The following is a 24,589-nucleotide window of genomic DNA, read 5'->3' as shown; positions in this document are numbered from 1 at the left end:
ACGCGAGGAGCAACGGACAGAAGGCAAAGGGAAATGATTATTCTTTGCTTTAGCCAAACTGTTTCGTTTCGTGAGATGCATGCTTTTGAGCTGTGATCATGCAAAGTTAAGCAGCTAGGAGTGTATGAAATGGCCAAATAATAGCATATCCGAATGCAAAGTGAGGAGGAGCTGGAGCGCCAAACTAGTCGTCTGGAGCCCCCACCAACGGAGACCGAGAGGCGTGAGGCGAGAGCCCCATCAGACCAAACGAGAAGAAGGATTTGGTTGTTTAATTAAGTGGGCAGATGGATCGAGTTCGGGAGCGGGATACCGAGACCGGGGTATCTTCTGACAGACAGCTACTTACATTATTATCTATCTACTACTTGCTGTATATATATATCATCATTACGAATGAGCAGAGCAAGATAACATAGAACACAGCGGCAGCACCTTTCTTTCAGAAAGAGGAAAATGATGCTGCTGCGCCCAACACCCCCTGTGCTTTTGGGTTGGGGACGGAGAATATAATCGGTACTGTGTCCATCCGTGGCCTTCTCAGTGGAGTGCTATGCCTACGCTGCTGCCTGCTACCTGCTGCTGCCCTTTCCGATTCCGAGCGAGCTTTTGGCTACGTGCCCTTTTCTTTTTCGTCAGTGGCAGATTACTGTAATCTGTAGGAGGAGGAGCATTGTAGTTGCAGGGGGGAATCCACATCAGAATTTGTGCAGAGAAGACGCTAGCTCCCCTATCATATCTAGTCGTACTCCTACGCAGCAAAAGGAAATTGGGATGGCTACTGCTTGTTCAATTCCCTGCACCTCGCTCGTCAAAGCAAAACGAGCAGTGCAGTGGCATGTGATTCCTTCAACTGCACTAGTATAGCTCGATCTACTGCTACGTACTCACTTCCTAGTGGGCAGTGGCATAGCATAGACGACCCTGATGAGGTTGTCGCGGTAGCATTTGTTCGGCCACTGTTGTTGAACAGCTCGAGAACACTGATGGGAAGGAATAGAGCATGCTAGCCCGTGTGTGGTTTGGTGGTGGTGCGCGCCACGTTGCCGTTGTTGGCCTTGCAATCCTCCGGTCCTCCTCCACGCCTGCGTCTTTTCTCCCTTTTCGGTGCTGCTGTTGCTGCACGCCTTCTTGCCTGCCCTCGCTGGAGGAGGTAGTGGTTGTGTACTACGGAGACGTAGTAGTGCCTGCTGGTGTGTGTGCTGCGTGCGACTGCGAGTCGTCGTCCTGCTAGCTAGGCGCGTAACTACCCTGTCTTTGCACGCAACTTTATCTGTCTCCTCCTCCTGCTGCTCCGTCGTTTAGTTCATTTCTCTCATGGAGAATTGATATATATACACTACTGTATGTATAACATAATATAATATGAAAAGCGCTGCATGCGGCCATGCACTCTGCCTGCTTGGCGCAAATAAAGCTACTGTGTCTGTGTGCATGCATGTGGGAGCGAGGTCCGGATGCCGGGAGCAGGATTAGTGTCTGTGCAGGGCATTTGCTGGTTGGATAAGCAAGCCCTCCCCTTCTTTTCTCCCCCTCTCGGGTCTTTGCATTGACTCCACATGCACACGAGGAGTAAGTGACTCATGGACTGGACGGACCAGGAGGATCATCAGATCAGCACGGTCCATCAACTTGTTTGTTTAACGCTTTTTTTTTTTTTGTTGAGGGGAACGCTATTTGCTTTCTGCTAAGGAGACGACGGGACGACAATCCAACGGGAAGGAAAGAACAATTCAAACCGGCTTAACTTCACTGGGCTTGGCCTATCTGCTACTTTCCACATGGGCCTTCTGGAATAGCCCAGCTTCAACGACTCAAAATGCGGCCCAACCCAAAGCAAGCTCTACGTATGCTCCATCGACCTGCATATTTGTCCACCAGGCGGACCAGGGACGACAGTCGACAGCAACACCAATCCAATAAACACAAGCAAATGTTCCACAAGTTGCTCAAAAGAAGAAGAAGAAGAAGAAGCAAATGTTCAACAAACTGAAACGGTTCAGCAATTTCAGAAGACGACGGTACGACCAGACGATGTAAGTACCCTGCAGGCACACACATGGTGACGCAGTCATGGTTCCCTTCTGTCTTCTGTTCATCAGTTTGCGACCCGACCTGCAGAATGCCAGAATCACACCCGTCGACCTGCAGCACAGGGCACACCAACAGAGCAGAAAAAACCATTTAAACAAACCAACATCCGGAACTTTATTAAAACGGTTCAACAGCAATTTAGAACACACGGTGGTACAACAGTCACGACACGAAGAGACGACGTTGCAAAGCAACGTCGGCACACACAGACGACACGCACGGTACTCAGTTCGACCAGACCTGACGACGAACGACGCAAAGAGACAGTTCTAAAACCTTCAACCGACAGGTGTAGATTAAGCAAACAAGTTTATTTATTTCGGGTTTTTTCGATCGCTCCGGTCCGGAGGCTGCAAGCTGATGAGCAGATCGATGGCATGCATGCAGTGGCGGCGCAGCTTGAGACGCCCTTGAGGCCCTTGATGGCGTCTCCGGCCGGTCTTGTTGTTGTTGTTGTTGTTGTGGAGCATGTACATGATCTCCGACACAGCCCTCTGGTACACTTCCTCTGACGAACGACGATTCTCACCACCTATTCCAGTGACCTGTTATGTAGTAGAAAGATATATGAATGTTACTGAGCTGCCACAAACTTTTACTCACGCAAACAAGCTTGCCGTATGACAAAAAGAAAATGAAAATGTTACCACTTCAATATGCATGTATGAGCAGATTTATTTTCTTGATGAATAGACTTTTGTCAGGCAACGCCTTGCTATATATGGTTCTACAAGTCTCGTGAGCAATGGCACTTGTTTCTGATTGGGTTCGGCCTTTTGGGTGTATATATGCATGTTTCTGATTGCTCCATCGACCTGCATATTTGTCCACCAGGCGGACCAGGGACGACAGTCGACAGCAACACCAATCCAATAAACACAAGCAAATGTTCCACAAGTTGCTCAAAAGAAGAAGAAGAAGAAGAAGAAGAAGAAGAAGAAGCAAATGTTCAACAAACTTAAACGGTTCAGCAATTTCAGAAGACGACGGTACGACCGGACGATGTAAGTATCCTGGAGGCACACACATGGTGACGCAGTCATGGTTCCCTTCTGTCTTCTGTTCATCAGTTTGCGACCCGACCTGCAGAATGCCAGAATCACACCCGTCGACCTGCAGCACAGGGCACACCAACAGAGCAGCAAAAACCATTTAAACAAACCAACATCCGGAACTTTATTAAAACGGTTCAACAGCAATTTAGAACACACGGTGGTACAACAGTCACGACATGAAGAGACGACGTTGCAAAGCAACGTCGGCACACACGGACGACACGCACGGTACTCAGTTCGACCAGACCTGACGACGAACGACGCAAAGAGACAGTTCTAAAACCTTCAACCGACAGGCGTAAATTAAGCAAACAAGTTTATTTATTTCGGGTTTTTTCGATCGCTCCGGTCCGGAGGCTGCAAGCTGACATTACGTCAGATTTGCACATTACTGTCGGCCTCATCACTATCAAATTTATAAGAACTGGCAGTGATGTACCTTCATTGCCTGTTATGAGTTTAAAAAAAAAAATGATTGGTGCTGGGCTAAAACCGACAGTGAAGGACCACATCACTATCGGTTTTTGGCTTGAACCGGCAGTGTTTTGGCGGACACTCGTCACTACCGATTTAAGCCAAGAGCCGACAGTGATTGGGCACTATCATTATCGGTTCTAGCCAAGAACCGACGGTGATAAGTCTACAACACAAAAAGGCTGCAGCCGTCATCTTCCTCCTCCTCTCTTTCATCCCGAGAACAGAGACGTGCGTTTGGACCCTTCTCTCTATTGTTGCGGCTGCTCTTCACCATAAAGCTAGTGCTTGGATTTTAAAGAATAGCTTGATCTTTTTGCTTTAAGGTTAGTAACAAACATCCATTTCTTTGATTTTGTTACTTAATTAGCTTTGTTTTGATGGCTACATTGCTTGATTCTCATTCTAGTTCTTTCTTCATTCTAGAGAACACTTTTTCAATTGGATATTTGTGTAAGGCTCAAATTATGGTGAATGCATTATCTAAAAGGTTAGTGTCTATGAACACATTTAAATTCCTAGCTAATTATTCCATGGTGGTCAAGATCATCATTGTTAGTATGTGATGCTATAATTAGTTCTTAGAAGTAGAGTAGAATAGTTGTTCTTCAGTATTGTGCAATAATTATTTTTTACTACGATTTTTAATTTACAGGGCTGGGACTATCAATTTCAAATTTTCAATAATTAGTGTACAATAATATTTTCCAAAAATGGTACTTTTGAGCTACAATTGTTGTTCATGAAGCTCGATTTCTTATTAATTCTTTGTAATTACTATCTCAGTATTTTTTTTACAGAGATGGATCGAGAGTAGATGCATCTGTTCCGAACGGACAAGCGGTACATACATGGCGTCAGCCAGTTTATCACCGATGTCAAAGCCCATGCTGGGAATGGGAACTCTGTCTTCTGCCCATGCAAAGATTGCAAGAATTATAGAAACTTTCGTTAAATTGAGTCTATATGATCGCACTTGATTACCAGGGGGTTCATGCCAAACTATACGATATGGACTATGCATGGCGAGGTTGGTGTGAATGCTCTGCAGGGAAACGATGATGATGTGGATATGCCTGACGTAGCCATCCATGATGCTGACGAGGAACCCGGTGTCAACATGGAACCTATGGCCACAGTTAATAATGAGTTTAGAAATACGCTAGCTGACGACACCGAGGATAACAATGGTATTTCTCAGCTGCTACGTAATGTAGAGACCGGATGTCTTAGTGAAAGATAGCTAAGAAAGCTAGAGAAAATAAGACAAGATGGCAAAACACCATTATATAGGAATTGTCCAATAAGTAAACTAGAAGCCGACATCATGCTGTTAGAGTTCAAATCGACAAACGGATTGAGCGATAAAGGCTTCGATCAGTTGTTAGGTATAATAAGGAAAATACTCCAAAAAAAAGAGTTGCCAGAAAAGACATACTTGGCCAAGCAAATGATCTGCCCCATTGGCCTCGAGGTTAAAAAAAATCAACGCGTGTTCCAATGATTACATATTGTACCGTGGAGAAAAATACAAAGACTTAGACAAGTGCCCTAAGTGTGAAGCTTCACGGTACAAGGAAGAGCCGTCAGATGAGGGTACCAAGATCAGAGGAGGTCCCGTAAAGGTCGTTTGGTATTTCCCTATAGCTCCCCGGGTGCATAGGCTGTTTGCATGTGCAAAATCAGCCAAGCTGTTGCGCTGGTATGACGAAGAGCGTAAGAAAGATACAATGATGAGGCACTCCGCCGATGGGCATGACTGGAGGACTGTCAATACTATGTTCTATAAAAACATCGGTAGAGAGGTAAGGCACCTTTGGTTTGCTTTGAGCACAGATGTGATGAATCCTTTCGACCAGGTTAGAAGCAATCATAGCACCTGACTAGTGACGCTCTGTATATACAACCTTCCACCTTAGATCTATATGAAGCAGTCATACATCCAGATGCCACTACTGATCCAAGGGCCAAGACAACCTGAGAATGACATCGATGTGTTTCTGGAACTAGTAATCGATGAACTAGTGGAGATGTTTGAAAAGGGTGTGCCGGATGTTTGGGACGAGTACAAAAAGGAACATGCCACGATCAAGGGAGTACTTATCGCTACAATCACCGACCTGCTAGGTCAAGGTTTGTTGTCCAAAGAGAAGACAAAAGGCTATACTGGATATGTCGAGTGCTTGAACGACACCGATGCGGTAAATCTGCCAAATAACTCAAAGATAGTTTATATGGGACACCGTAGGTTCCTACCTAATGATCACCCTTAACATAGGAATAGTAAAGATTTCAACAGTACTATTGAGAAACGCTTAGCTCCAAAATATCGAGACGGGCCTACGATACTTCGAGAACTCAATAAACTGGAGGTTGTCCTTAGGAAGGGGGACAATACAGTAGTAGCGCCTGATGGGAGCGTTTGGAAGGAAAAATTGGTTTTCTGAAAACTACCTTACTGGGCATTTCTGAGTGTACGCCACTGTCTTGATCCCATGCACATCACTAAAAACGTGTGCGCTAACACTCTTAACACCTTGATGGACACCGGAGGAACATCGAAGGATTCACTAGCCACACGCCTAGATATGCAACACTTGGGAATCAGAAAGGAGCTGCATCCCATAGAGTTAGAGAATGGCCAGTTCGAACTTCCGGTTGCGTCATGGACATTGAAGAAGGAAGAAAAACGTGAGCTTATTTCTTTCTTCAATGAACTCAAAGTCTCGACGGGCTACTATGCGAACCCGAAGAGGCTAGTGAACATGAGAGAACTCAAGTTCACCTATGGCCCTATGAAGGCCCATGACTGTCATGTCATTATGACTCAGCTGCTTCCTGTTGCCCTGCGTGGTATCCTCCCCCCAAAGGTCCACGTCCCAATCATAAAGCTTTGCTCGTTCTTCAACACGATCTCGAAAAAGGTCATTGATGTGTCCACGCTAGAGCAGCTATAGCGGGACATAGTCGAAACTCTCGTTAGGCTTGAGATGCATTTCCCGCCGACTTACTTCGATATCTCATTGCATCTGCTCATTCATCTTGTTGACCAAATTAGAGCCCTTGGCCCAATGTACCTGCATCAGATGTTCCCTTTTGAAAGATTGATGAAAGTTTTTAAGAGGTATGTTAGAAACAGATTTAGGCCAGAAGGGGGCATGGTTGAAGGATGGTCAACGGAGGAGGCCATTGAGTTCTACACATATTATCTGGACATCAAAAAGGTCAAAGTTCCATAATCTCGTCACGAGGGAAGACTACGTGGCAAAGGAACGATCGGTCAGAAATCTGTTACAGTAGATGACCCTGTTTCTTTTAGACAGGCACAGTTCGCTGTTCTCTAGCAAGCCGAGGGTGTGATGCCATACATTGATGAGCACAGGCAATCGCTGCAAACTCTGTATCCGAGCAGATCACATGCTTGGTTGGATAAAAAACATAAGGAGGAATTTACCAGCTGGTTACGATGTCGCTGGCTTGGAATAAAGTTGGGTAATCAACTGGATGCTTTAGCCAAGGGACTTTCGAGTACATATCTTAAGTATCAAGGGTATGAGATCAATGGATTCACATTTTACAGAGCACATACCAAAATTGTGGTGTTCGTTTTGATGCTCACGACGAAAACAACAACGTGTAGGCGACATACTATGGTTTCATAGAGGAGATATGGGAGCTAACCTACGGTCCGTTGAAGGCAGCTCTTTTTCGCTGCCAGTGGGTCCGGTTCGAGGAAATCAACACTGACAGCGAAGGGTTCACTACCGTTGATCTCACTAAGACCGCATACAGAGACGACCCCTTCGTCCTTGCAAGAGATATTATGCAAGTCTTCTATGCAAGGGACAACAAGACAAGTAGTCCTAGAAGGGAAAAGGAAGATTATCGGTGTCGATGGAGTGATGGACGAAGAAGACTACAAGGGCTATCAGGAAATACCTCCATTCAGGGCGAACGTACCCCTACCTATCCTTCAAGAGGGTGACGAACATGCTTATGTACGAATTGATCACAATGAGGCCCTCATTGTTGATGCACCTAAAGATAGTTAGATTATTGTTAACTATGTAATCATTATGCAGACGTTGTTTCAGCAATTCGCACTGAATATTTAATTTATATTTTGTGCGCATCTCTACAATTTAATTATTGACTATGTAATTAAATATTAAGATGATGTTCACAAACACTATTATTTGATAATTATAGACCATTAATTAATTATCATAGAATTAAATAATCAAGACACAAATTTTTGTGTTATTTTATAATATAAACTAACTGTATTATTTCTATTAATAAATAAACAAAGAAAAGCAAACTAAGCGAACTCTCTACCCTAGCTCAGCGGTTAAGGCCACGCACTCTGTACTCTGAGACCCACGCTCGAATCCCAGACGGGCCAAGCTTTTTTGATTTTGTATTTATTATTTAGTAGTGCATTACGATGGAATAAAAGAAAAAAATAAAACCATTCTAACCAAACTCCCTATCCTAACTCAGCGGTTAAGGCCGCGCACTCTCGACCCCGTGACCCGCGCTCGAATTTTAGAGGGACCAAACTTTTTAATATTTTTTACAAAAAGGCTATGATGACAGGCTCCAAACCGATATTGTTTTTATATTTTTTTACTAAAAGTTGACGGCAGGGCCCTTTACCGCCGGTTTTGGTTTTAAAACCGACATTGATAGCTTCTATCACAGTTAGTTGCTCAAACCGACACAAAAGGCCCAATTCACTGTCGGTTTTTAAACTAAAACCGATAGTGATGTGTAGATGCTCCTCACATGCCAACAGTGCTCCCATGACCACAATAGTTGGAACACTGCTCCCACCTACTCCGATAATATTGGTTCCACCTACCCTCAACCAGAAGCTAGCCTCTCCATGCATGTTGGTTTCAGCTAGGCCTTATCAACCATGATACAATGTTTTCCTCTCACAACAAGCCATAGATATCATTATGCATCGCAGTCCACTAAAATGGTGCACACATGAGGTACTAGAAGAATGCTACTGAAGATAGAGCAACGCTGAAGATTGGAGATGCCACAAGGTTCACAGAGCAGTGATAGCCACCTTCACTATCTAAATAAATATATTATTATCGTATATATAACTTATTTCTAATTTTTTATAATTTTTTGATGTATTTCATTACTGTCTAAATAAATATATCGTTCTTGTTAAAACTTTCCTACTGTAGTATCTAAATAAATATATCCTTTACATATATGCACCTTCACTGTCGGTTCTATTTAGAAACCGATAGTGATAGCCACCTTCACCGTCGGTTCTATTTAAAAACCGACAGTGATGTTCATGCCCCCCTATATAAAACAAACTGTCAGCCACATACATCGATCCCACCCACCCATGAACTCTCTCGGTCTTATTTCTCATGTTTCACTCTCACAGGCCGAAACTTGGTCAAAACAAGGGCTCTCAAGTGGCCTGGCGTAAGCGCTTCATTAAGCTTGATCATCAATTGTCCTCTGATGATGAGGACGACTGTGAGTCTTCGCCCACCCGTGCTGATCACTCATCATCTCCCAATAGAGATCACTCCCCTCCTCATCCGGAGCTATCACCCCGAGAAGACAGAGGTCTCCTTCTATTCCTCCTCGTCCGACTCCATCTTCATCAGCCCCGAGAAAAGAGACTCCTCCTCCTCCTCCCCCTCCTACTCCATCTTCATCAGCGCCGGGAAAACATAATTCTCGTCGTCATCCTCCTTCTCCTCCTCCACCTCAGCCCAAAATAAGATCAAGGACATCCTCGCAGTCACAGAAAAGATCCTTGGATTCGGTCGCTAATGCTCATAAAGTGGACCAATAGAAAAGAAAAAGGCCGTTCAGTGGCAGCATTACCACCTTAATAAAAGAAAAATTTACAGCACACATCTCGAAGGAAGATTGTGTTAGTTTCTTCAATCTCTGTGCCTCACTGCCTTCGTATTTGTTGAAATCCAAATTCGAAAGGCAAACACAGAATAAATATGCTACAACAAGAGACGAAGAAATACACAATAAAGATTTAAGGAACATACAGAAGTACGTAGAAGACAACCCAGGATTAACCATGGAAGAGGCCGCGACCATTTATTATGATGTACAAGGGGCGACAACACCGGCAATGAAGTATGAAAGTGACAATCTTTTGGTTTCCGATGAGGAGTATAAAAATCTGACAACATATATGCGCTAGTTGCATGAATATTACATGACTCAAGCAACAGAGACGGACGACTTTGGTTTTGAGTTTATTATTCGTTCGCCACATGTTTTCCATTATCCTGAAGAAGAGAAGTTTGATGTCGAGTGGGAGTGCTTGTTTCAGCTATACCAGAAACGCTCTCTCGATGTTCAAATGTTGACGCTGTGGACAATGTAAGTACCCTTCATGCACGATATTACAATTAACTACTCTCTCGAGACAAATTGCTAACTTTTGAGCACTTCCTATGATTTTATGTAGATGTATAGCAAAATTTTGCATTCTAAAAAGCAAATGAGATTATATAGGCTTCTTGGACCCCTTACGAGTCAATGAGAGGACATGTCTAGGCCTCTATGGATGTGACGTGGAAGACCTAAAACATAGATTGATTGCTGTTTTTGATGAATTCACGATGAAAAAGAAAACCCACATACTTCTAGCCTACAACTGCGAGTATGTGTTCTCGGCTTTTAATTTTATGCTTTTTTTTTCATTAAGATTATTCGATAATTAGAATTCTGTGATTGTAGCAACAATTTCATCTTTATTTGTGTCAATGTTGCCAAAAATCTGATTGAGGTGTGGGACTCAAAGAAAAAACCATTTCATCATCTGGATGCACTGATGGCAGTGCTGAATTAGTAAGCGATCCTAATAACATATTATTTTCTAATCACACATACCGCTTTCTAATGTTTCTCCCTTTAATGTTTCTCAGTGTCCGAAGAAGACATATCGGTGGGACGCCGGTCCCATCCAAGGTTGTCGAAATGGAGGGGAAGTACCTGTCACAGCCGGCGAAAAACAATGAATGCGGGTTTTATGTAATGTGGGTAATGCGTCACTACATCGGCGGGAAATTGGAAGAAGCCGATAAGTTCGTGTGTATAATCCCCATTTCATTTATGTCTGTTAATAATTCAACAAAATGATTTAATGTTCCTCTTTGGATATCATCTTTTTTGAACAACAGCGCAAGAAATATAACCACCAAAGACTGTTAGACATGGAGATCGTCGCACTGCAATCGGAGCTCGTAAAATTCATCTTAGCCGAGGTGTTGGAAAAAGATGAAGTATTTTCCATTGCACAATCTGTGAGGTACAAGGACCAGTATGGCCCAGAGCGGCTCGCTAGATTTTTTTAAGAAGTCTGAGAAGCATTGCACAATCTGTGAAGTTCGAGAACAATTTTTTTGAGGGATCGAGATCTGGATAAAAACATTTGAACTGTAACCGTAACATTTATAATGTTTAATATCGTAGCGTATATAAAGCGAAACCCGATTCCACGAAAAAATATAAATTAAAATCAATTATAAAACAATAAAATGTGAATGGGCCATCACTGTCGGTTAGCCACGAACCGACAGTATTGTCTTGCAAAATACTACCGGTTATCAACAAACCGACAACGTTGTCTTGCAAAACACTGCCGGCTTAAGCCATGAACCGACAATGTTGTCTTGTTCAACACTGCCGGCTTGAGCCATCAACCGACAGTGTTGTCTAGATCAGCACTGCCGGCTTGAGCCATGAACCGACAGTGTAGGCATGCTCAACATTGTTGGCTTGAGCCAAGAACCGACACTCTTGAAGCAACCGTCACTGTCGGTTGGGACTACAAACCGGCAGTGTTGTTCAACTAGACACTGTCGGGTGGAGCCAGAAACCGACACTGTTTCCTGCAGATTAGTGTCGGTTTTTAAGAACCGACATTGATATCAACCCCTCGTCACTGCCGATATGCCACTGTTGGTTCAAAATCCGGTAGTGAAGGGGGTTTTTGAATCGACAGTGATGTCTAGATCTGGGGTAGTGTGATGAGCAGATCGATAGCATGCATGCAGTGGCGCAGCTTGAGACGCCCTTGAGGCCCTTGATGGCGTCTCCGGCCGGTCTTGTTGTTGCTGCGGAGCATGTACATGATCTCCGACACAGCCCTCTGGTACACTTCCTCTGACGAACGACGATTCTCACCACCTATTCCAGTGACCTGTTATGTAGTAGAAAGATATATGAATGTTACTGAGCTGCCACAAACTTTTACTCACGCAAACAAGCTTGCCGTATGACAAAAAGAAAATGAAAATGTTACCACTTCAATATGCATGTATGAGCAGATTTATTTTCTTGATGAATAGACTTTTGTCAGGCAACGCCTTGCTATATATGGTTCTACAAGTCTCGTGAGCAATGGCACTTGTTTCTGATTGGGTTCGGCCTTTTGGGTGTATATATGCATGTTTCTGGTCAACCGTGCCGCTGAGCATTCATGTTACTACTAGAGTGAAAAAGTATCATGTGCAAAGTACAAACTCATCTTTTTGGGAAATATGGAATTGTGAGATGGTACATGATTCAAGTAGCAAGTAGCCTTAACTACTACTAACTGACCATTCAAATGGCATACTGCCACACTAATCAAACCAGCAATGGAAAAACAAACCTCTTGGCAATAGACTCTATCTATTTGGACAAGTTTGTAACATTTTTGTGTAACAAAAAGAGTTTAATCATAAAGCAAGTCACATAGTAGTTATTCCTACAAAGCACGAATCCACAGGTGTGCACTCAAGGTATGTGAAGAGTATGAAAATTTGGATCATATTTATATCTAACTTTTTAGTGGTAGGCTTTAGTACTTTCTTATGTCAACTTCTAATAAAGCATGTTTTCCATATACATATACACGCCGCCAAAAAATGGACCTCTAACACATTATTTTTTCTAATAGTTACTGAATCCCGTAACCACAACCTTTGCAAAGACGTTTGCAAACCAATATCTCCAGTTAAAAGGATGAGACTGAATAAGGAAAGGTAACCATAACTGTCAATTAGCTTAGCTAGATTTAGTATGATCGGTATCTAGATCACCTTTTACCATGAAAGCGCGACAAAATAAGGCTCTAAGGTACTACTTCCTTGTGGTTGCTAGAACCATGCGGCGTCAACTTACGTAAATCATGTCGGTATTGGGACCACCACCTTCTTCCAATCGGACATAGTACGATAAAAATAAAGCTCTAACGTATTATTTCCTTACGGTTACAGGATCTACGAAACCTCAACTTATATAGATCCTGTCGGTTTTTGGATCACTTCTTTCCATTAAATAAAGTGCGACAAAAGAAAGCCCTAACATACCCTAATTCAACGGTATTTTGACAGTTTTTTTTGTCGTAGGCTTGCCCACACGAACCCTAATTCAACGGTAAAAAACCCTTTTCAAATTCAAATATTGTGAAGAAATAGGTGGATTCATTTCATTTTTATGTCCGATCAAATCCCCTCGTCCCAACGAGACGATTCTCCTCTAAGAATGTCAACAAATCGCCCATCGTCATGCTCACCAGGTCTACGCAACACATATAAGCTGCTGTAACGACCATACCCCTACGTCTGGCCAACAAAAGCCCGAACCCCGAAGCTATGCTATGAAACCAGGAGGACACTGGATGGATGGAGCAACAATGCTACTTACATGGGCATAGATATGAACAGGGCGCGAACTCTGTCGGACGAGATCTGCGCGGTGATCACGTCGATCCCGTGGTTGTCTAGCACGAACATCACCATGGTCAGGGTGTTAGCGCGCCGTGGCGCGCACACGCTGATGTACACGTTGTCGTTGGCCACGGTCAACACCACGTTTGGCCCCGTCCACGTCTTGCATCTGGGCGGCGACGCTGGCACGGCTGGAGCAGCAGGCGGCACAGGCACGCCGCCCCAGCCACGCGGGACGTCGGAAGCGCACAGGGCCGCCATGCCTTGTGCGGTCTGTGGCATCGCCGTCAAAGAGAGAGAGGAGGAGGCCTCACCCCTAGCGGCAGCCTGCCGCGCTAGCGCCTGCTTCCCAGCATGGCCGCCTTCGCCTGAAGGGCCTTAATGTAAGTGATCGCCTCTCCCACAGTTTTGTGGCGGACAAAAACAACGCCACCGCTGTGGCGAGAAAAACGCTAAAAGCACTGGAAATGAACTGAAGATCGTGTGGCGTGCCACACATTAATTACGAACCAAGCAGCCGCCTGCTTTCCTGTGGCCGCCGAAGCCTAGGCGAGGGCGAGGCGAACCAAGTCCGGTAACCAAACAGCCTCGTATTAATCTCTTCTGGTCACAGATGCGTGCATGCAGTGATGCCAACAGAAAAAATTACAGCGTAAAGGATGTGTAACGTCTCCGGGCGGATTAGCTGTCTTACGGTAAATTCGGCTGTCTTTTCTTTACTGTGACCTGCACTCCAAATGCTCACTCAGTGCTAGATGATCATTCAGCAATGAGTAATTAATGCCTCACAATATTAACATAGATTTCCTTTCAAACAAAGGCCAAACGATATTTACAGCTCTCTACTTGCTGGAGTTATAGGCTAAACGATAGATACACAGGTGCTTAGTGCTCTGGCCAAGCGGTGTCACATTCTTGAGCCATTTCTGTGAGCCTCTGATCACTCTCTGTTCCGAGTGTATCGATTCAGATTCCTTAATTTCGACGGACCAGTAAAACATTCGCGTTGGCGTGTGAGCATTTTCATCAGTTCCGTTACTTCACCTCGTATCTGTCTGCAGTATTTTTTAATATAAAACATCGCATCTATCCTACTTTAGTAACTGACTGCGGCCAAAAATCGGTGCATAGATCCAAGCGAAACCACGTCCTCAGTCTTCATCACCATAGAACAAAAAGGTTATGAAAAAGGGTAGCATCAAAGCGATCTTACTTGTGCCACTGCAAGCATACAAATTCTGTTTTCACTTTATAGCGAGAGCAATTAATAAGCAAGGTTTCACGCACGGCACCCGCCCGACTGTATCTCTCTCGTCGTCACCTTTGCCTATCCCACCAAAACACCTGGCAGGTCTCACCGGGCGTGGCCAGCAAATCAAAGCGCAAAGTTAAATACGCGACCGTGGCGCAGAGTGCGGATGGCGTGACGCGGGCTGCCCCACCCTCTCTCTCTCTCCCTCTCCCACGCGACCAAGCTGCCCATGAGCCCGCGCCCGCACCCCGCTGGAGAGGAAGGAGACGGTGGCAGCGTTAGGATTAGGAAAACTCATCTCAAGCGGCCCTAAAAGGGGGTTCGGGGGAGGCGGCTGCAACACGGCGGTGGTGGTAGGAGAGACGGCGGTGGAAGAAGGTGGTTTGGCGGCGCGGCGGCGGAGGTGTCGTAGCGGAGCTCGCTAGCACCCTGCATTGGGATTAGGGTGGGCGGGGGCAGGGGCGGGGGCGAGGACGCCGCCTGCACGCCACCCTACGGTTAGGGCAGGGCGGGGCGGAGCGGCGGGAGCAGGAGGTGGCCAGCGTGGCCGGCGGCGGGGAAGGAGGCGGGGTTGGGGGAGGAAGGGCTCGAGGTAGACGAGAGGCGAAAAAAAAGACACGTTGGGTGGGTCGCGCGCTGCTGTATTGCACGATGTGTCGCAGCATATCTGCCTCCAGTTAAAGGTGATACCATTCTCTTGATGCATGCAGGCTTACAACTTGGGTCCTTTGGCAGCGAGCGTAACAAGAATTGAAGTTCCACTGCGGCATGCATTATGCCGGTGTTTACCTGTTTCAGTTTTTGTTCGATCGGACTTCTCCTGGAAGAAAGAAAAATATATTAAAGCTTACAACATAGGCAAGTGGCGAGACAAAAGATTGAGGGCCTGGAACAAAAGAATGCAAAACAGAGAAAAAGAAAGAAAAGCAGGAACAAAATATAGATGTTGTGAGAAACCATAGGAATGAAAAAACACAGGAAAGTATAGACGGGGGAATTACGTTCCTTTGGAATTCCTATGATCCAAGGGCCTGAGAGCTTAGCAATGCAGGTCGCTAGCTAGCTAGCTATCCACGTGTGAAGGGAGGTCATCTTTTTGCTCCATTTCTTGGCCTGTGCCTGCAGCTTTTATTTGATCGGCCTTTGCTGACTGTTGTATCTGGTATGCGTGAGCCGTTGTTTTGGCCTTTTGGGGAAGTCGGTGATATGCTTGAACAGAACGCTTATCCCGATAGCCATTGTTGATATAATATGGGCTTGACCCATATAATATTTAATAATTAAATAAAACTTTATGGTGCGTAATATTAAGTGTTGTATGATTTAATATCATACGGGATTTTGACTGAACGCGGACTCAGCTTATATGGTTGGAAATTATTCATCTAAATTGAGAAGCTGAGAAAAGGATAAAGGCGTGCCACGCGCGCGCGCGCCGCTGACCGGGCCGTGGGCGTGGGGCGTGGCGGGCGGGTGTAACAACCTGGGTGTTTAAAATACTAAAACTGCCATATCATCATATGCATTGCAAGGCAATTGGTCATATAAAAAAAAACTTTGAGATGCATACACTAAAACAAGTTTATATTCATGTGGTATGTGTTGAATTGTATTGTTTGACTCAAGTTCAAAGTTTATTTGGATTTTGAATTTTTCGAGAAAACCCTGATTTTCAGCATTTAAATCCTACCCTAAAAATCCATTTCAAAATCTAAGCATATTTTGGGGTTGAGCCCAAAAGCAAAAGTGTAGAGCTTGACAAGTTATACAAAGTTTGTTTTTGGAGTTTTTCAAGTTGTTTAGAAAAATTTTGAGTAATTCAAAAAGGCGTAATTCGTTAAATTTCCCTATTCAAATTCAAAAGTTCATTTCAAATCTAGACCGAATTAGGAGATGTTATAGAAGCAAAGTTGTAGAACTTTTGATTTTGAACAACTTTTGTTTTTGGAGATTTTTGAGTTGTTATGAAAATTTGGGAGTACTTTGAGTTTCTAACGGGATGGTAATTCTGTAATTAAGTGGAACAGTGCCCGCCGCTCAAACTACACCGCCGGCGACCTTCTTCGGCGTTCCAGGCGCGTCGTGGCCGTCCTTGGCGTCGCGTTGGCACGGAAACGGCTCCATCGTGGCTTCCTTAAGCTTCTGAGTCACGTTATAAGAACCGAGACGCCGTCGTCATCGTTTTTCTTCCCCCTCTGTTTTTCCCGTCGCCACCACCGCAGCTCCGTCGAGCTCTCGCCGTCGACCTAGCACCGTTGCCATCTCGGCAAAGCCTGTCCCAGCTTCGCCTATTCCTTGCGTACCCAGCCAACCAACCTTGGTCGCCTGTATTCGCCGAGAACTTGCTGTGCGCGCTCTTCTTCCTCGCGGCCGGCAACATCTCCGTCGTGGCTGCTCCGTCGTGGCCAGCACTCTACGGTGAGCTTCTGACCTCAGGGAAGCATTGTTTCAGCTTCTCCATGGTGCCGTGGTGCTTTGTGCCCTGGTTGATTGACCATTTTGTCCACCACAGTCACCGAAACATCGCCGTCGTCGTTGCGTGCTCCACCGTGGTTGGTGTGAACGTCGACCAGCGCCTCCGTTGATCATCCAGCTCGGCTCTTGGCTCCAACTCGTTCGGGGTGAGCTGTTGGTGCTTCCTGAGCCACCCATTTAAGCTTTACAGGTCTCACATCACCGGCGTAGTGCAGCAGCGCCGTCGTGGCCGCCATGGTCAGCGTAGTGCTCAGTTCAGTCCATAATTGGTCGTGTTAGTGCCATAAATCGATGCGCTGTGACGTAGTGATCATGTTAGTACCCTCGCCATCGCTGTTGGTCTCACCGGCGGCGAGAATTCGCCGGTCAGCACGCGTGCCGCCGTGGTCAACGTCGGAGGTTAGGGATGACAGGTGGGGTCGGGTTGTCAGTGACTCAGCGTTCAAATGGATTTTTTTCTATTTTCAGATTTGAATGAATAGTGTCTGTTTTTGTTATTTTTGTGTAGATTTATTTAGAGATACAAAAATTATGAAAATTTTTGTGTGACTTCTCTGTGATGTATAGTATTTAAGAAAAATATGAAATAATGTTTTTCAGTACTTTTTGAATGTGATAAAAATTGCTCAATTTATTAATAAATGGATTTCCATGATTTTTCTAGGCTTATTTAATTGTCCAAAAATTATGAAATTTGTTTTGCCACTTACTTATCATGTAATGAACATGTACTAAAATGTTGAGTTCAATTAGAATAAGTTGATTTATTTCATAATTTTGAATTAAATAATTAATTCATAAAAGCAAATAGTAACCTTTAATGATTTAGGTTTTGTTTGAAATTTTGGATTGAGTGATGACCTTGGGTCATTAGTTGATAATGATCCTTGGCAATTGATGTATGTGTTATAAAAAAAAGATTTAGTCTGTTTGACTTGCAACTGTACCGCGAAGGAAAGTTGTATTCAAAGTATTAATTTTGCATCCATCATCGAGCATCATGTTTCGTATTCCGCATCATGTTAAACATGGCATTGTTATTACGTGTAGTGAACGAAGGTGAAAACGTGGTAGTTAATCAATTTGTTGAGGAGGTTAATCCGTTTGTTGAGGTCGGATCGAATACTTGTGAAACGTCGCAGGAGCCGGACTTTTCCGTCAACGAAGCAAGCCCCGGATGCATACAACCCTACCTTGTGTTTTACAAATTAATTTCGCTTTTGCTTTCCGTTACCACATTAAGTGATTAGGAGTTAAGTAAGAGCCTAATTGGTGCATTACCAACCTTGTTATTCTAAATTTACCATATTACCAGTTTTAAATTCATATATGCCTAGTTTTGCTTAGCTATGCGTAGAACGTTGAAGTCAGGTGATTAACTGTCACATGCAAGTTTCAAATGGAACCTTGGTTACTTATGTTATCATGTGATATGGGAATGTGGAGTAATAATTCTAGACCAGACGGACTCGGTGTGTGTGAGCCACAAGACATGGAGGTCTTGTGAGCGAGTTCTTTCCGCCTATGTCGATTAAGGCACGTCCGTTGTTGAATTACATGAGGTGAGAATTTATAGTACTAGCCACATACTCTAGTAAGCCTGAACTTGGCGATTCTATTACGAGAATGGCTACTCACGCACTGGGAGTGGAGAGATGGCGGGAATAGCGTGTACCCACGTGGCAATGGGCTGGATTGGTGGAGTACTGTATTCTCAGGTGGCGCGGACCCATTCTTGCTTTAGAGGATCCGAGAGTAGGTTGATATATGTAGGTCAGGGACCTGCATATGTCGTGTCGTCTGGAATCCCCAGCTGGGTTTAATCGGTTCGAATCGTTGTTGCTCCTCGGTTATGGAGACTCAACTCACTGTTCATCATCGTAGTATTAATAACTGGAACTCGAATAAGGCTTGTGAAGGTGTTGGATATAAAGTTTCATGATCTCAACATGGATCGTGTCAGCTTTGTATATAATTCTTATGAAGTTTTCTATATAAAGAATTTTGTTAAAAGAGTTTTACGCAAAAGAACTTTGATTATTGTTAAAGCTATACCTTGAGTCCCTAAGCCTGCATTCCTAAGTTTATTAGTTAATATTTCGGTTAAGTCTTATTGAGTACTTTTGTACTCAGGGTTCGTTGACCCTTGTTGCAGGTAAGCCTCATGAGCAGATCTATTTTGGATCATGCTGCATGACAGTTGTACCTTGTGATGACGATAAGAAGTAAATGTGTGGCCCTTGGGCAGGGCAATTTTATTGTGTGTTTTGTATTATATTATAATGCCACTCCACTATTTCATTTTGTAATAAATCGAACCTAGTTGCGAGGTTTGAAACTACTGTTTTGTAAATTATGTTATTGTAAGACTTCCACTATTTTTACTCTGGTATTAATATTTGAATAAATGTTGTAATACTGCAATGACTCTGTAACGTGATCCTGCTCGGAAATCGTGGATGATTCGGGGTTCCCCGAGGACACCCGACAGTCTTTTTAAGTTAATGGAAACATATGCATAAATGTCAAAGGTTGTCGGACAGAGACAGGTGCATGTGGGCCCTATAACTTAGGAATTAGAGCCCTTGGCCCAATGTACCTGCATCAGATGTTCCCTTTTGAAAGATTGATGAAAGTTTTTAAGAGGTATGTTAGAAACAGATTTAGGCCAGAAGGGGGCATGGTTGAAGGATGGTCAACGGAGGAGGCCATTGAGTTCTACACATATTATCTGGACATCAAAAAGGTCAAAGTTCCATAATCTCGTCACGAGGGAAGACTACGTGGCAAAGGAACGATCGGTCAGAAATCTGTTACAGTAGATGACCCTGTTTCTTTTAGACAGGCACAGTTCGCTGTTCTCTAGCAAGCCGAGGGTGTGATGCCATACATTGATGAGCACAGGCAATCGCTGCAAACTCTGTATCCGAGCAGATCACATGCTTGGTTGGATAAAAAACATAAGGAGGAATTTACCAGCTGGTTACGATGTCGCTGGCTTGGAATAAAGTTGGGTAATCAACTGGATGCTTTAGCCAAGGGACTTTCGAGTACATATCTTAAGTATCAAGGGTATGAGATCAATGGATTCACATTTTACAGAGCACATACCAAAATTGTGGTGTTCGTTTTGATGCTCACGACGAAAACAACAACGTGTAGGCGACATACTATGGTTTCATAGAGGAGATATGGGAGCTAACCTACGGTCCGTTGAAGGCAGCTCTTTTTCGCTGCCAGTGGGTCCGGTTCGAGGAAATCAACACTGACAGCGAAGGGTTCACTACCGTTGATCTCACTAAGACCGCATACAGAGACGACCCCTTCGTCCTTGCAAGAGATATTATGCAAGTCTTCTATGCAAGGGACAACAAGACAAGTAGTCCTAGAAGGGAAAAGGAAGATTATCGGTGTCGATGGAGTGATGGACGAAGAAGACTACAAGGGCTATCAGGAAATACCTCCATTCAGGGCGAACGTACCCCTACCTATCCTTCAAGAGGGTGACGAACATGCTTATGTACGAATTGATCACAATGAGGCCCTCATTGTTGATGCACCTAAAGATAGTTAGATTATTGTTAACTATGTAATCATTATGCAGACGTTGTTTCAGCAATTCGCACTGAATATTTAATTTATATTTTGTGCGCATCTCTACAATTTAATTATTGACTATGTAATTAAATATTAAGATGATGTTCACAAACACTATTATTTGATAATTATAGACCATTAATTAATTATCATAGAATTAAATAATCAAGACACAAATTTTTGTGTTATTTTATAATATAAACTAACTGTATTATTTCTATTAATAAATAAACAAAGAAAAGCAAACTAAGCGAACTCTCTACCCTAGCTCAGCGGTTAAGGCCACGCACTCTGTACTCTGAGACCCACGCTCGAATCCCAGACGGGCCAAGCTTTTTTGATTTTGTATTTATTATTTAGTAGTGCATTACGATGGAATAAAAGAAAAAAATAAAACCATTCTAACCAAACTCCCTATCCTAACTCAGCGGTTAAGGCCGCGCACTCTCGACCCCGTGACCCGCGCTCGAATTTTAGAGGGACCAAACTTTTTAATATTTTTTACAAAAAGGCTATGATGACAGGCTCCAAACCGATATTGTTTTTATATTTTTTTACTAAAAGTTGACGGCAGGGCCCTTTACCGCCGGTTTTGGTTTTAAAACCGACATTGATAGCTTCTATCACAGTTAGTTGCTCAAACCGACACAAAAGGCCCAATTCACTGTCGGTTTTTAAACTAAAACCGATAGTGATGTGTAGATGCTCCTCACATGCCAACAGTGCTCCCATGACCACAATAGTTGGAACACTGCTCCCACCTACTCCGATAATATTGGTTCCACCTACCCTCAACCAGAAGCTAGCCTCTCCATGCATGTTGGTTTCAGCTAGGCCTTATCAACCATGATACAATGTTTTCCTCTCACAACAAGCCATAGATATCATTATGCATCGCAGTCCACTAAAATGGTGCACACATGAGGTACTAGAAGAATGCTACTGAAGATAGAGCAACGCTGAAGATTGGAGATGCCACAAGGTTCACAGAGCAGTGATAGCCACCTTCACTATCTAAATAAATATATTATTATCGTATATATAACTTATTTCTAATTTTTTATAATTTTTTGATGTATTTCATTACTGTCTAAATAAATATATCGTTCTTGTTAAAACTTTCCTACTGTAGTATCTAAATAAATATATCCTTTACATATATGCACCTTCACTGTCGGTTCTATTTAGAAACCGATAGTGATAGCCACCTTCACCGTCGGTTCTATTTAAAAACCGACAGTGATGTTCATGCCCCCCTATATAAAACAAACTGTCAGCCACATACATCGATCCCACCCACCCATGAACTCTCTCGGTCTTATTTCTCATGTTTCACTCTCACAGGCCGAAACTTGGTCAAAACAAGGGCTCTCAAGTGGCCTGGCGTAAGCGCTTCATTAAGCTTGATCATCAATTGTCCTCTGATGATGAGGACGACTGTGAGTCTTCGCCCACCCGTGCTGATCACTCATCATCTCCCAATAGAGATCACTCCCCTCCTCATCCGGAGCTATCACCCCGAGAAGACAGAGGTCTCCTTCTATTCCTCCTCGTCCGACTCCATCTTCATCAGCCCCGAGAAAAGAGACTCCTCCTCCTCCTCCCCCTCCTACTCCATCTTCATCAGCGCCGGGAAAACATAATTCTCGTCGTCATCCTCCTTCTCCTCCTCCACCTCAGCCCAAAATAAGATCAAGGACATCCTCGCAGTCACAGAAAAGATCCTTGGATTCGGTCGCTAATGCTCATAAAGTGGACCAATAGAAAAGAAAAAGGCCGTTCAGTGGCAGCATTACCACCTTAATAAAAGAAAAATTTACAGCACACATCTCGAAGGAAGATTGTGTTAGTTTCTTCAATCTCTGTGCCTCACTGCCTTCGTATTTGTTGAAATCCAAATTCGAAAGGCAAACACAGAATAAATATGCTACAACAAGAGACGAAGAAATACACAATAAAGATTTAAGGAACATACAGAAGTACGTAGAAGACAACCCAGGATTAACCATGGAAGAGGCCGCGACCATTTATTATGATGTACAAGGGGCGACAACACCGGCAATGAAGTATGAAAGTGACAATCTTTTGGTTTCCGATGAGGAGTATAAAAATCTGACAACATATATGCGCTAGTTGCATGAATATTACATGACTCAAGCAACAGAGACGGACGACTTTGGTTTTGAGTTTATTATTCGTTCGCCACATGTTTTCCATTATCCTGAAGAAGAGAAGTTTGATGTCGAGTGGGAGTGCTTGTTTCAGCTATACCAGAAACGCTCTCTCGATGTTCAAATGTTGACGCTGTGGACAATGTAAGTACCCTTCATGCACGATATTACAATTAACTACTCTCTCGAGACAAATTGCTAACTTTTGAGCACTTCCTATGATTTTATGTAGATGTATAGCAAAATTTTGCATTCTAAAAAGCAAATGAGATTATATAGGCTTCTTGGACCCCTTACGAGTCAATGAGAGGACATGTCTAGGCCTCTATGGATGTGACGTGGAAGACCTAAAACATAGATTGATTGCTGTTTTTGATGAATTCACGATGAAAAAGAAAACCCACATACTTCTAGCCTACAACTGCGAGTATGTGTTCTCGGCTTTTAATTTTATGCTTTTTTTTTCATTAAGATTATTCGATAATTAGAATTCTGTGATTGTAGCAACAATTTCATCTTTATTTGTGTCAATGTTGCCAAAAATCTGATTGAGGTGTGGGACTCAAAGAAAAAACCATTTCATCATCTGGATGCACTGATGGCAGTGCTGAATTAGTAAGCGATCCTAATAACATATTATTTTCTAATCACACATACCGCTTTCTAATGTTTCTCCCTTTAATGTTTCTCAGTGTCCGAAGAAGACATATCGGTGGGACGCCGGTCCCATCCAAGGTTGTCGAAATGGAGGGGAAGTACCTGTCACAGCCGGCGAAAAACAATGAATGCGGGTTTTATGTAATGTGGGTAATGCGTCACTACATCGGCGGGAAATTGGAAGAAGCCGATAAGTTCGTGTGTATAATCCCCATTTCATTTATGTCTGTTAATAATTCAACAAAATGATTTAATGTTCCTCTTTGGATATCATCTTTTTTGAACAACAGCGCAAGAAATATAACCACCAAAGACTGTTAGACATGGAGATCGTCGCACTGCAATCGGAGCTCGTAAAATTCATCTTAGCCGAGGTGTTGGAAAAAGATGAAGTATTTTCCATTGCACAATCTGTGAGGTACAAGGACCAGTATGGCCCAGAGCGGCTCGCTAGATTTTTTTAAGAAGTCTGAGAAGCATTGCACAATCTGTGAAGTTCGAGAACAATTTTTTTGAGGGATCGAGATCTGGATAAAAACATTTGAACTGTAACCGTAACATTTATAATGTTTAATATCGTAGCGTATATAAAGCGAAACCCGATTCCACGAAAAAATATAAATTAAAATCAATTATAAAACAATAAAATGTGAATGGGCCATCACTGTCGGTTAGCCACGAACCGACAGTATTGTCTTGCAAAATACTACCGGTTATCAACAAACCGACAACGTTGTCTTGCAAAACACTGCCGGCTTAAGCCATGAACCGACAATGTTGTCTTGTTCAACACTGCCGGCTTGAGCCATCAACCGACAGTGTTGTCTAGATCAGCACTGCCGGCTTGAGCCATGAACCGACAGTGTAGGCATGCTCAACATTGTTGGCTTGAGCCAAGAACCGACACTCTTGAAGCAACCGTCACTGTCGGTTGGGACTACAAACCGGCAGTGTTGTTCAACTAGACACTGTCGGGTGGAGCCAGAAACCGACACTGTTTCCTGCAGATTAGTGTCGGTTTTTAAGAACCGACATTGATATCAACCCCTCGTCACTGCCGATATGCCACTGTTGGTTCAAAATCCG

At 43.6% G+C, this 24,589-nt stretch overlaps 1 pseudogene; it reads right to left on the bottom strand.

Annotated features, from left to right (window-relative positions):
• Window positions 1-2,408: 2,408 nt before the first annotated feature.
• LOC136465690 (uncharacterized) lies at window positions 2,409-17,314 on the bottom strand (annotated as a pseudogene).
• Between the last annotated feature and the right edge of the window lie 7,275 nt (window positions 17,315-24,589).

The sequence above is a fragment of the Miscanthus floridulus genome, chromosome 7 (genome assembly GCF_019320115.1).
Source record: "Miscanthus floridulus cultivar M001 chromosome 7, ASM1932011v1, whole genome shotgun sequence".
Lineage (NCBI taxonomy): Eukaryota > Viridiplantae > Streptophyta > Magnoliopsida > Poales > Poaceae > Miscanthus > Miscanthus floridulus.
The sequence above is the reverse complement of the archived record's forward strand: the minus strand, read 5'-3'. Positions and strand labels throughout refer to the sequence as shown.